The sequence below is a fragment of the Branchiostoma belcheri genome, unplaced genomic scaffold (assembly GCF_001625305.1).
Source record: "Branchiostoma belcheri isolate BF01 breed outbred unplaced genomic scaffold, Haploidv18h27 scaffold1103, whole genome shotgun sequence".
NCBI lineage: Eukaryota > Metazoa > Chordata > Leptocardii > Amphioxiformes > Branchiostomatidae > Branchiostoma > Branchiostoma belcheri.
The window spans coordinates 1-4,956 of NW_017802496.1; the positions used below are offsets into that span (position 1 = coordinate 1).

General features: G+C 46.7%; 1 long non-coding RNA gene across 1 annotated transcript; it reads right to left on the bottom strand.

Moving 5' to 3' along the window:
* Nucleotides 1–6: 6 nt before the first annotated feature.
* Nucleotides 7–1,644, bottom strand: LOC109487287. Its single transcript, XR_002141243.1, has 3 exons — nt 1,440–1,644; nt 672–738; nt 7–357 (listed from the first exon to the last, which is right to left on the bottom strand). It is a non-coding gene; the product is annotated as an uncharacterized LOC109487287 (long non-coding RNA).
* Nucleotides 1,645–4,956: the final 3,312 nt, after the last annotated feature.

Consider the following 4,956-nt stretch of genomic DNA (forward strand, 5'->3'; position numbering starts at 1 on the left):
ATGATATGCTGGAGTTTTGATGTGAAACTGAAACAAGTGTCCATAGGCTTTTTATTCTCAAAATGTCTCAAATGAAAACAGAGTGGACTGACAACATAACTGATTACTGGGAATAATAAGTGTACACAATTTCTAGTCAATTTCAACTATAAATCCCCAGAGTACATTTTCCTCAGATGCTGAAGTATATTGTAAATGTGAGACATTAAGAGTTACGACAGCTGACCTTGTCGGACTTTGCTGAATCAGGATCTACAGAGAAGTAGCCGATCCGTTCAAACTGGAACTTGTCGTACACCTTGGCACCCTTCACTGAAGCATTCAATATAGGGCATCAGGGATCACAGTCAGGGAGTCCTTGGGGAAAGATATGGAACATAATGAATACATCTAGAATATACCTTGGAGATGTGACTCATCTACACTCAGGAAATCTGTGCAGCATTTGTGTATAATTAGAGTTTGTTAGGGAAACAGAGTAACTTTCCTCATACACATGTACATAGCAAAATGGTGTGGGTTCTGTAAGGGCAGGCACATGTACACTGATACTGCTTGCATCAATTTATAGTTTAAAAGTATGGCTATGTGTACATGTATAATTGGACAATCAAAGCTGTCATCTTGATTCTTATTCTAAATCTAATTCCCTGGCCTGCACTTTCATGTACCTTGTTACAATCTGTCAGGAACCCTCCTGGGACCTCCTCAGGATCTTCTGGGTGCTTGTGCTTGAATCTGTATAAGACATGATACATGGGTGTCAATACATGGAATGTTTCCTTGATCTCTCTATTAGACAGCTAAGATAATTTGACCTGTCAGTTGCAAACATGCAGGCAAGAAGTGCAGAAAATTTCATTCAAAACCGGAAGCATTCTTGAGTTATTTTTGGTGACAGACAAACACACACATACACGAACGAGACCAAAAGCATAACCTTCTTGACGAAGGTATCCAGAATTCAACGACCCCATACCTTCGCGAAGTGATATGAACCTTTTAGAGTGATGTTTTATAATTTAGTTATGTTTCCAATAATTTGATCATGCTAATAAACCGCTCATGTCATTCAAATCACATGATGTAATGTCCAAAATTCAAAGGCGACTAAGAAACTATGCAGCCTAATTTCTCCACATTCACAGACAAAAGTAAAACCTCTTGGTGCAGGTTTGGGCATGGTTCAGTTCATAGTCAAATTGCCTCTCTAGGTATTTCACAGAACCCTTGGTGCAAATTAAACATGCGTAGCATACTGTAACGTTACATGTGCCTGCCCCCCCCCCCCATATCGTCGCCTACTTCAAATCCGGTCTAAAACCGTGTATATCGTCGCGGGTCGGGAAGAATCGATGCCCAGACTGCCATAGGATGTCCTCAAAATGTTTCTTTGGAATTATTCGCTTTGTTCATGCAAATAAACAACGGGCACTTACCGGGGAAGATCGAAGACGAGGTGGTTCTGTTGTTGGGGGCAGATGTTGTAAGGGCAATATTAACATAATCTATGCAGGATTTCTATTAATTAATTTTATCACTAACGGGCCCGTTATTGATTAATAAACGCGCCGGACATTGTAAGCATAAAAACTAAAACAAATTTGAGACTGAAGTAAACAAAAACGACAGCGAATATGACCCTTGACCTATAATAGGGGACCGTCCATTCTTCAACAGGGCAGGGGTGACACGTATTCTTCCGTGCAGCGAGCTTTCGTTGCGCGCAGCGAGGTCGCCGAGGAATCTCTTTCTGTGGAGGCGTGAGGAAGCTCTTGGCAGGCACGACGCAGGTAGTCGTGCGCAGACGAGGAAGCTCTTTCTGTGCAGGCGTGAGGAAGCTCTTGGCAGACACGACGCAGGTAGTCGTGCGCAGACGAGGAAGCTCTTTGCAGACATGACGCAGGTGTGCGCGCAGGCGACGCAGGTGTGCGCGCAGGCGACGNGGCAGGGGTGACACGTATTCTTCCGTGCAGCGAGCTTTCGTTGCGCGCAGCGAGGTCGCCGAGGAATCTCTTTCTGTGCAGGCGTGAGGAAGCTCTTGGCAGGCACGACGCAGGTATTCGTGCGCAGACGAGGAAGCTCTTTCTGTGCAGGCGTGAGGAAGCTCTTGGCAGGCACGACGCAGGTATTCGTGCGCAGACGAGGAAGCTCTTTGCAGACATGACGCAGGTGTGCGCGCAGGCGACGCAGGTGTGCGCGCAGGCGACGCAGGTGTGCGCGCAGGCGACGCAGGTTTGTCCTTGTCGGCCACGGTACGTTAGCTTTATGGCCGTTTGTTTTTTTGTCGCTACCCCAACCACCCTTGGGTCGCTCATGGTCCCTCTCTGGCCAATTTGATACTCTGTTTTTGAGACCCTAGGATCTGCTTGGAGATTAATGCCGACACCGAGGACTAGCGTATTGTGCATATCTATCTGGGTCTAGGCCTGAATGGGTTTGGGTTAGGATCAGGCACGGTCACAGTTTGGATAGTCTCCTCGTGTCCAAGAACATAAGAGTTGCCCAGACACGGTTCTGGATACACGTGGACTATCCAGAACCGTGCCTGACCATGGTTCTGGATAAAGCACACGGTTCTGGATATAATAATAAGGACGTAGATAGTGTAGAGGTGCTTGGTGAACCTTGCAACTATGACGGTTAAGGCTATCGTCTGATCATCCTTTTTTTCTGTACATGACTAGCATCGTACTATATAAGAGGGCAGGCCCTTGTGCTGGTAGACGTTTTGACTTGCTGTTGTCCAGTCGGCTATTTGCTATTCAAATTGGTTTCGCATCGTACAGGTAAATATGCTGACTTGTCATTTCCTATTACCGTGAATATTACCTGGCCGATGTCAGAAAAAAAGATTGGAATATGTTTTCCCGCGTACCGTAGACAGTCAAGAACAGCCTGATAGACCGCCGAACACTTAACTTAGGACCACGAATGTGGCATTAGGAGCAAAAGGATTAAAATCCAACAAAGCGATATGTACGGACTAACTGACCATTTATAGCGAGTGAGACTCAAATAGAAAGCGGAGCTTGGCCAGCACAGGTGGTAGAAAAGACCTGACAGATCATCTTATACAAGAACAGCTACACACAGTCTTCACACGGTCACTGCATCAGCTGTAAACTGCGCAGTAGTACTACTCCAACATTGGACTACGAAAGGACAAATCCTGCCAACACTTGCAGTCGTTAGAAAACCTGCGGTATCGTGGCAGGTGGTGTACAGACCTGGCAGACCATCTTTAATACAAGAACACTCACCTGTGGAGCTTCACACTGCATCAGCTGCAGGCACATCACACAGCGGCTCTCCAAAACTGGACCATGAAAGGGAGAATCCTGCTAACACTTGCAGTCGTTAGAAAACCTGAGATATCGTCTCTAAACGTCCGGCGACACAGTAACGGTCCATGCCGCTGCCTGTTTGAACGGCTCAGTATCGCGAGTAGCCGCGGCATGTGGCCAGGTCAGCGCACGGGGAACACGGTGTTGCCTTACACGGGCGTGTTTACGGTCACATCGGATTTCCTGCCGCCGCATTCACGCGGCGAGGAAGCGCGGCCACCTCAAACAAACCCCGGCGGAGCGACTCAAAAGTAGCCTCTACCAGGCTTCCGGACGCGGCTGGTAAAAGTAGAAATCGGCCAAATAGAGAGACAGCATGCCGAGGGAGTTTGGTCCTGGAGAGAACAGCTTGCCGCTCCCGAGCTCTCCAGGACCAAACTCCCCTGGCATGCTGTCTCTCTATTTGGCCGATTTCTACTCTCTCCAGCCGCTTCCCGAAGCCTGGTAGAGGCTACATGAAAAGTGCTACATCGTGGCGGGATGACGCGCCCATGGCCGGCCCCGTTACGCAATGTTTGCCCAGGGGGCTGGGATTACGCGAGGCCTCTATACTATAGTCTCCACCAGGCTATTAAACACCGCGCGTTCAGAAACAGTAAAATCTAGCTAACCTCCAAGCTGATCCTATGGTGGCCAAAGACAGTAATTAAATTGGCCCTCTCTGCGACCTGGCGAATGGATACTGCCTGGCCAATTTGATACTGTCTTTGCCGCCCTAGGATCTGATTGGAGATTAAAATCTAGCCAACTAGGGAGAATAATTGGCTACGGTGATCACCGTATAGTGAATTTGAAATTAACCCTTCCGCGGACTGACTCGCCTGGCCAATTGTTCTTCCATTTTTGCCGAATTCTACGATCCGTACCCCTGTAGGAAGCCCTGGGTCCGAAATCTATATGTTCCGAAACCTATATGTTCCGAAATGCCTATGTTCCGAAATGCCTATGTTCCGAAATGCCTATGTTCCGAAATGCCAATGTTCCGAAATGCCTATGTTCCGAAATGCCTATGTTCCGAAATGCCTATGTTCCGAAATGCCCATGTTCCGAAATGCCTATGTTCCGAAATGCCCATGTTCCGAAATGCCCATGTTCCGAAATCCCTATGTTCCGAAATGCCTATGTTCCGAAATGCCTGTGTGGCATTGGAAAGACTCGTGAGGTTGTAAGACAGACGACTCGAACGTCAAACCTTTATCTCTTCCTAAAGCATTTTTTTTTATTATATGTATCTGTTTCGCCTGTAAAATCATAAACTAACTTAAATCAAATAAAAAAGGATATGTTAAAACTACAACATTCAGTTAATGTCTGATTTAAATAGCAGTCTATTTCCGTATATTCAAGGCCTGCCCTTCAAACCTCCCTTTCCTTCTCTTCTTGACGAAAACTGTCAACTTTACAAAACATCAACTTCTTTCCTAGTGGCTCACCAAAGTGAAGCTAGCCGGCGTTACAGCCTTCGATTCGTAGCCGGCGTTTCAGCCGGCGTTTCGCCGCTAGATGGAACATAGCAACTGATTCGGGTACCGATTCGAAAACCCAAAAAATCAGTAATTTAGCCAAAAAATATGGCAGGTGAACTTGAAAAAAGCGTTATGATAGCTTA